Source organism: Gavialis gangeticus, unplaced genomic scaffold (assembly GCF_001723915.1).
Source record: "Gavialis gangeticus isolate Ggan-Ray unplaced genomic scaffold, GavGan_comp1, whole genome shotgun sequence".
Taxonomy (NCBI): Eukaryota; Metazoa; Chordata; order Crocodylia; family Gavialidae; genus Gavialis; species Gavialis gangeticus.
In genome coordinates, this window is record NW_017729025.1 from 45,551,830 (window position 1) to 45,560,747 (window position 8,918).

At 41.5% G+C, this 8,918-nt stretch overlaps 1 protein-coding gene across 1 annotated transcript in view; it reads right to left on the reverse strand.

Annotated features, from left to right (window-relative positions):
• Positions 1-8,546, reverse strand: part of FLRT2 (fibronectin leucine rich transmembrane protein 2) — a 75,454-nt gene extending 66,908 nt beyond the window's left edge. The window contains exon 1 of the mRNA XM_019518696.1: positions 8,100-8,546. The gene's annotated coding sequence lies outside the window, so the exon portion shown is untranslated. The remainder of the gene's footprint in view (positions 1-8,099) is intronic.
• Positions 8,547-8,918: the final 372 nt, after the last annotated feature.

Genomic DNA, 8,918 nt, shown 5'->3' on the forward strand with positions numbered 1-8,918 from the left:
TTATGCTTCAGAAAACCATGTAACAGATCGATTCCACCATGGGCTTTTTGAATGTCTGTACTGAGACTAAAAGTTATTGATCAGAAAATCTCCATGCAGAATGAAAACAATGTTCTTGTTGGCCTTAAGGTATCACTAGAGCTTGATTCCCTGCTCTCTCAAACTGGTATTTCATTTGTATAATTCACTACAATGTCTGAGGGACACTATTGATATATCTGTGTAACAAGGTGGATCCACAGACCCAGTATCTTCCAAAGAAAATGGTAATAATGTAGCTGCACGACTCACTACAAACTGTACTAGATAAAGCATTGCTTTTGGGAACAAACCTGGATTAAGCACAGCAGTAAGGGAGAGGAGAACTGCAAACAGATGAGAAAATCGAATAGGTCTTTTCCAGTTCTAAATTCTGTGATATCACTAATTCCCCTGTCACACCTAGTCCAATAAAATGTTTGATGGTAGATATGAGCTAATTAGTCTGCACAATCACAAGGAAATGAACTTGCTCAGTGGTCCTTTACCATTCAGAATCTCTCAAAGGGTTTCTTGCTCCTGTGTGGAGATGCATTTGTGTGTGGTTTGTAAGTATGTATACCTAAGTATATACACATAGGTAATTCTTTATACACAATATTTCATACCTAGAAGATATTCTTCAAGCAGCACATGAATAAAGCAATTAAAGCAACAGTACTGTCAGCTGGTCTGCTGCAGAGACTATGAAAACAGTCTGTAGGTGGTAATGGGAGACTTGGCACTGTTTGTAGCACTCAGAGTATGAATTTGAAAGAGAGAAATGTCCATTGTGTTTCCTTATTGCCTAACCATTTTCAGAGCTGTAATAGTAGACACTTTTCTCTCTGACTAAAGACTGTTATTGTGTTATATACCACTGGTAAAGCAAAAGGCACTGAAATTATTTTTTTTTCCAAATGATGGAAGTAATTTCTCAAATAAAAAAGACTATGCCTGGCATGATGCATTTTACAATTTACTGCTGAACTGAAGATCAACTTTAAAAAAATCCTCTTCATTGAGCAATATGGCACAGAGCCAGAATGAGCTATTTCAAAGATCACTGTTGGGCACATACAAATTGATACAAAGAATGTAGCAATGCTGTTAAGAAGAACTTTTTTTTTCTTTTTTCTTCTTTTTCTCTATGCTATTAAATTCATTCAGAGTGTACTCATCTGCAACATTAGGTAACTGTTTTTAGCCTGGCCTTTGCTCATTTCATTTTAAAGGTACCAAAATGTAGCATCCTGGACAGTAGCACTTTTTGAATGCACAATAGGAAACAAATGGAAAAAGTGAAATTCATTTCTTCTGGGTACTTTAGAAGACAAAATGTCTCAGGTGAAATCTCTTGAAACATTTAAAACGAGACTGGACAGTTTACCAAGGAAAATACTGCAGGGGAAAATCCTGAGCTGTTAGAGGGTGAACTAGATGACCTAATAGGTCTTGTTCATCTCTAGCTTCCATGACTCAATTAATAACACAGGGCCTACTTATAGTAAACCAATAACAAATGCAATATGCATGTGGGCCAATAATACATTAGGCTGGAGGCTTCTAAACCCCATGATCCAAAGCAAACATTTTAGGTAGTGAAATGATAAAGCTACAGACATTTCTGGGCTACTTATTTATTAGCAAGTGATCATTAACTTTCCAACTGATACAGTTTAGGAAATAAATGTCAGTCTAACAGAACTTGTAAGTATCCCTAAAGACTAAGTGGTTAAGGATAAGGAGACAAACAAGTCCTGTTTTACCATTTCTTTAAACGGGGTGGCTCACTAAAGCAAGACAAACAGGATCTGGTCTTATGTAGCTATCTCATTAAGAATACACATGCAGACAATGGGGTACCAGTGATGTTGGAGTTACTGCCTACGCACAAGGCCTTTCCTTGGCCTGCATCCAGGATGAAGTATAAGGAGATGCTAAAATATTTCTAATCTATGTTCCCAATTTTTGAAACACTTCACTTTTTTTAACAAACAACATTCCAAACACAAAATAGGACACTGGATCCTGATTATTTACTCCCTGTATATGTATATGTATATGTATATGTATATGTATATGTACGTGTGTGTATACACCTCCCCCCATTAGGGTTTGCAAAGATATTGTCTGATCTATACACAGCATTTACCCATATAACTGTGTTCTTTGGGGGCCTGACATTTTATTAACAGTTTTACTAGTCTAAACCTAGTGTCAACACAGTGGTATTAGTATAAATGTATCTTGTGCCACTGTGACTTTTTCTATCCCTTTATGGGAATAAACTACATGGATATAACTGGAGTCACAATGTTGGAATTATTCCATCTTTAGTTTTACAGTTAAAAGAATAACATTTGTATGTAAGCAAGCCCTTTGTTCATGAATAATCACCAAAAGAAGGAACACATAAATATAGGTGGCATATTAATAATACACATAAGAGGCCCAATCCCACCTGAGATGTGAGAGCACTCAAAACTTTACAACCTTGGTCCACAGTCCAGAGTCTTATGAAAAAGACTATTGCCCCTGCAAGTAATAAGTATTAATCAGAGAAGTCTCATTTAGTGCTATGGAACTACTCAAACTACTTTTGAATTAATTTTGTTGGACAGGGACTGTGGTGAAGAAGTGAAACATTCTCTTTAATCTAACTTTCCCTGTTGGTTTTTTGGTTAAGCAGTGACATGAACTGCCAGGTGCAGTTGGAAATGACATTACCTTACAGTAAAAATCTATTTCAGTCCTGATAAGGTGTTGATAATGCTTTCCATTCAGGACTGTGACCTTTGCTGGCTTCAGTGGGTCATGTACTATTTGTGTACATTTTATAGCAGGTACTGCAGGACAAACGCCTAGTACCAACTAGCACAGATGTTGCCGAAGGCAGAAATCACTGTGCATACAGGCCGAACAGCTTTATGAGCAACTATGTTGAGTACCGTATTCCGTTATCTTATGGCTTGTACTTTTCACTCGTACTCACTGATGTTGATCAGAATGCAACCCCCAAAAAGTATATAATAGACTTGACTTCATTCTATCATAGCTACTAGTTCGTCAAAGGGAAATTCATTTGATGTTTGTTTGGGGTCCATTTTTTGAGGAGGGGTAGACAGGATCTTAATTAAAGTATCCATAAAATTAATAAAAATACTTGGTTTACAAAGTAAAACAAAACAAAGCCAATCTAAGTAGTCCATATAAAGTGTGTTGAGAAGTGCAATAATGAAGGAATCTATGGGTCGTCTGAAAACTCTCACTTAGGATCAGGTCTCACAAAAGTAAGTGTATGTTGGATCAGACCTTAAATTATCTAGGCTTTATAAAGGTATCACCCCAAATATATTTCAAAATTATTCTTTTTGTTTCACTTTCTATGATTGTAGTCTTTAACCCACAACTGTCACGGAGAATTAGTTTATTAATTTATCAGTTGAATAGCTGGCCAGTGATTAATAATTATGAAAGTGGCCTTTTGACTTGAAATCCATGACCTTTTGGTGCTCATTCTTTTTAAGGGCCAGATCTTGCAAAGTGCCAATCAGTTCCTGTAAGATGCAGAGCACCTTTTATTTTCCACTCCCTTAATTGGGGGCTAAAGTGAGTTCAGCACCAGTCAAGTTTGAGCCTGCCAGCAAGTGTAGCCTGAGTTGCTTGAAGTGCTTAGGAGTTTTGCTGGAGTAAAGTCTGGAGCGGGGGGATCCATTTCAACAATACTGTTCTCTTGAGTGAAGCAGGAACACTAGAGTCTACATACTTATGTAAACACACCTTCACATTAAACTAAGTTGGAGAAGGTTTCTTTAAATAAAAAAATAACACAATTCTAAGTTGAAGTATAATATATAGACCTTTATGTAGCAAAGCTACAAGCACAAGATTTCTTTTTTTTAAGATGTTTTACAGATCTCTTTATGAATCATTAAGTTTTCTGGAATCCTGAGCAGAATGTGATAGATTGGTTTTAAAAGGTTGCTGGTGTTTAGATTTGATTCAGTTCAAAGGGCCATGTCATAAGGAAGAATCAAAGGAAAATAAAGACTGCTACTTGTGTACAGCAATAATAAAAATGGAAAGGTACGGGAAGGGTCCAACAATTTGACTATCCACATAAAATCACAAATTCTTTACACCATTTTGAGATTTCACCGCTTGTTGCAACTGAGATTTATTTAAGGGGAAAAAATTTTCATTAAAATATTTCCACAGTTACAAACAGTGGATTAGATGATTTTGTTTTCTGGAGGAAATACATAAATAAATAAAGCAATCCTTCCAAAGAATAGGGTTTCAGGACTCTTTCTATGGTTCCTTTTCTTTAAAAAAAACTCAGTTAATTGAAAGGGATAGGTCACACACTGTGCTGGGGGAATTAAACATCATATCTTCAATGTATGTTATTTTAGCCTTTGTCAAAATAATAACTAGATAGGGTACCTTTCCATTCTTTCAAAAAATCATAACATTTTCCAAAAGAAAATACAATTTTGCATATATCTCTAAGGCAATTTGAACTCTTTCAGTTTCTTTAGCGAGTAAATAAATAAAAATTCCAGAATGGCTCCTGCCCAAAAGGAGAAAAAAGAAACACCTGACAACATTATATTTGTAAAAACAATGCTATTCTCCCACCAAGCTAATATGCTGCTCTTAAGTTCTCAACTGCTGTTCACAGTAATTAACTAAAACATGAAATATAGATGTGGATATACAAGAGACAAATTAGTATTGGGAAGCTGGCTTTAATAAACCTCTAAAAGATACCATCTGTTTATAAAGCCACCCGGCTCCCCATCATTGCTTTCCAGCATGTATTCCTAATTTAGACCCAGCTGCATTTTTTTTCTCTTTTTAAAGAAAACCCTGATACTATAAACTCTATTTACAGTATATCTGGTCTGAGTGTGTTTCAAGTTTTAGTTGTTATGTAAGCACTCAGGGGCAATAAAATTTCACTTACAATTGGGAGGTTTTTTAAACATCAGGTGGACAAAAATGTATTGCTTTCATTATTAGCCTTGACTAATACTTAATCCTCCTTTTCATGAATGCTGATCATATTATCATTCCTCCCTGGAACAGCTGTCTTAGATGCCTAGTGTTCTTGAAGTTATTGGTACTTATTTAGACTTGGATTTTTTTTGTTTGTCTGTTTCTTCAAAATGCTCTTAAATTACATTGTCAATAGAGCACATTACTTCTGGGGGTTGCAGGTGAGGTGATTTGCAGGTATGAAACAGCAAAGCAATTCACAGACTGCATTTTCAATCTGCTTTCAAGAAGAAAAGAGAGGAAAAAAACCACCATTGATTGTACACTTCTCACAGATAGAGGTCACTAATGGACTGAATTTGAATCAGTGTGGTAGAAGCCACAAACTTATATGAAAGTAATCTAGTGAGAAAAGGAACTTGGTATGAGATTAAAGAAGAGGTAGCAGAGATGATTAAGGAAACTTTCACCTTCACAGAAACAATATTATCTTAAGTATGCCCTCTTTCCAGGTTATTAAACAAAAAGTGCAGTTCATAAAAAGCCTGATACTGCGGCATATATGAATTCCTGTGTGGTTTTTCTGGGGTTTGTAAAGTGCAGCACCCCCCCCCCACACACACACACACACACACGCACTACCCTCCCTTTAAGAAGGGATGGACAAGTCAGACCTCATGAGATCCTGCACTTTAGCTATTTGCTATTTTAAGCAATTAAAGACTAGCACATTCCTGATTCTCAACTGAAACCATAGCCTATGTAATGCAGATTCCAACTTGGAGGGTGTAGGGTTGCTTTAGGGAGATGCATCTAAATCCTAAATCAAACTATCCAGCAGGCTAGGATATAAATGTGACTTGTAACAGTGGCTCAAATTAGATCCAGACCCTCAAAGGCAAACAGATAAAATCACACCAAATGAAATGCGGGGTGTGTATGTAAGGAAAAGAGGGGGAGGATGGATCCCTTCTGAACACGGGGTGCATTCCAACACAAGTTCTCTGTCGTTACAGGACTGGATTTTGGAGAACACTGATGAGAGTTTCAGTCAGGTAATTTTATCAGCATAATATTGACACGGTGATTGGAAATGCTCCACTCACACAATTTCTGGCCTGCACTGTCACATTTTTAACAGCCTTGCTACCATGTCTGGCTAGAGAATAATTTTTTAAATGGCAACTCTACTACAAATGGAAAAGAAGTTCAATGTCCATGTGCAATGTCCTTTCACAGGCAAAAAGCAGAAGCATGTAGCAGATATATTTTGAAACTCTTCCAATATTTCCATATGGATGCCTCCTCCTCTTTATATATATTATTTCCCAGAGCAAGAGCAACTATAGGATTTTATGATCATACTTCTTTTAAACTTGGAAATGGGAGTTTTTAGAGCACATCTGTTGTATCTTGCTTGGTGAGGCAGGGCCATGCTCCAGTGATAGCATTGCACATGTTGACTCTTTAAGGGATTGAGAGAAAGGGGGTGAAAGAGAAACAGAAAGAGAGATTTATTGGTGCAGTAGCCTGAAATCAATTTGGAAAAATGCCAGAACATTTTTCCTCCTTTTCCTTTCCAAAAATACATACTCCTATCAATGCGTTTCCTCTGGATCCTCTGGATAAAGGGTGCATTTGGCAGAGACTACAAGCTGTCAGTGAATGAAGTCTGTGGGAGTTTTGCCTAAGCGAGGACTGTAGGATTGCTGCTCCTTGTATTAGATCAGTCTTGAAATCTGAATTGGTTTTATTAGTTTATAAGCACTGAGAAGTTAGATGCAGTAAATAAACCTGTGTGTGTGTGACAGGGAGATACAGAAGGCTGGCTAGGTTTCATAAATATCTCTTCTGCAACCCACCCTTTCTGGTTAGCAAGGGATCTGTATGGCCAGAAAAGCAGCAGTTGAAGAAATCTAATCAGCACCTTCTACACACCATACAGGCTTTTACACGGATTTGTGCCTTGGACTTATGATCTTATTGTAAGCTTTAAACAGATTTCCTTCATTAAAATTAATTAAAAGCTCCTGTTGACTGATTTCCACTCTGACAAGAAGGTGAATGGTTTCTCCCTTAGTTTGCTGCTGATTTTATAATGGGCTTTTATCTCCCACTGGAGAGGTCTCTTCTGCTCTTTGATTTATTTTTTCTATTTTCCCTTCCTCCTTTCCTTTATTTTTATTTTTACGCTTTTCATTGATCATCCTCTATATGACTTGGGGCTGCTGAGTACTTGGAACTCTCCAGACAATCCCCCCATCCTCCCCCCCGCGTTTATGGAGCAATTGATAGGGATCCGATGAATTCTGGTGCCATTTACCTTCCCTCCTCTTGCCTGTTCCACCTGGGTTTCTTTAGGCTTGTCAGCAGTGAGCCAGCTAGTATTTCTTCCAGTCTAAGATTTTCTGTTAAAGTTACTGTTTTCCCAATGGATTCCTTGCCCCTCCCCCCCCCCCATCAGGTTGCATCCACCACGCACACCGCTCCAAAATTACAGCTCAAGGGGGACTCTAGAAATCGTGATGTTTCCCTTCAGCTTTTCCTGAAGCTCTTCCAAGAAGAGATCTTGGGGTGCATGGATGTGTGCGTGTATGTGTGTGGGGGGGTCGGTCTTTTGCAGAGATGCTAAGGTGCCACCGGGCTCTAGAGGACCACGACAGTCCCTGGCGCTGCTGAAGCGTCGCGCGTCGCGATCCCTCCCAAAGCCGCTCGGATTGAGCCGGAGCAGAGGCCGGCCACGAAGCTGCAATTCGCAAACTGGCGGAGAAGAGGCGAGAGCCCCTCGGAGCACTTGTCACATATTGTTCCCACATCTGTGCCGCTGTGTGTGTGCGGGTGTGCCGAGCACACGCACACACACGCGCGCGCACGCACACACACACACACACACACACACACACGCGTACAGTTGAGATGGCTGGTGATATTTCTGATACAAAACCTGATCCCAGATCATTAACTTTCCCTCCTTCTCTGGAGTTGCGGTGGGGAGGGCGGGAGCGGGGTGTGAAGCGTCAAAGTGCCGGGCACGGGAAGGAGCAGGGACAAGAAGAGAAATGAAATCCCAACTCTACCTGGCAGGCTCTGGGAGTCCTCGTCCGGCACGGATCATAATCCCCCTCTGCGCCTTTTGCCCCCCGCACCAAAACTTTTGCGGCGGGCGCTGCTGCTGCTTGTCCGCGGGGCTGGCGGCGGCTGTCGCCCTTTGCAGTATCCAGTGCGGCGCGGGCGGGGAGCTGCCGGAGCCCCAGCCCGTCCTGCAGGTCCGCTTCCCCGCAGGCTGGCGCGTGCCTGTGCCGCCTCTCCGGAGCGATCCCTTCTGCTCCTCTCTCCGGCCTCCCCTACGAGGCAGCGGCATCATCCTCCCCCTTGCTCCTCCACCTCCTCCTCCAACGCGCAGCCCAGGGCTCTGGCATCCCCGACGCACTTTCCCTCCGCGCTTCTCTGCCCTCCCTCCCCCGGTTCAGAGACGACGGAGCTGGCTCGCGCCCGGCAGCTTTCCCCGGAGCCGGAGGAGGAGGCAGGCGGGACGCCCGGGCCGAGCTGTCCGGCGCTCCGGCGGCGCGGGCTGCTCCGCGCTGCAGCGATGCCTCCGATCTGACTAGTCCCCGGGAATGTGAGTCGTGCCTTTTCCCCCCCGCTCGCTCTCCTGCCTGCCTGACACCCCAGGGAGATGTTTACAGTAATGAATTCAGTTGATAGCCATCTCTCTCCCCCCCCCTCTCCTGGAGTCCCTCCCACATTTCTGGGCTGAAGAATGCTTGGAAGGCAGGGCTGCAACCTAAAGCTTTCCAAGAGGCAAAGTCAGGCGAGGCTTTTAACTCATCCCTGGCTGCCAGCGGCTCTGCGAGCGGCGGCTCCCCGCGGCCGTCCTGCCCCGGGCTGCGGGCGGC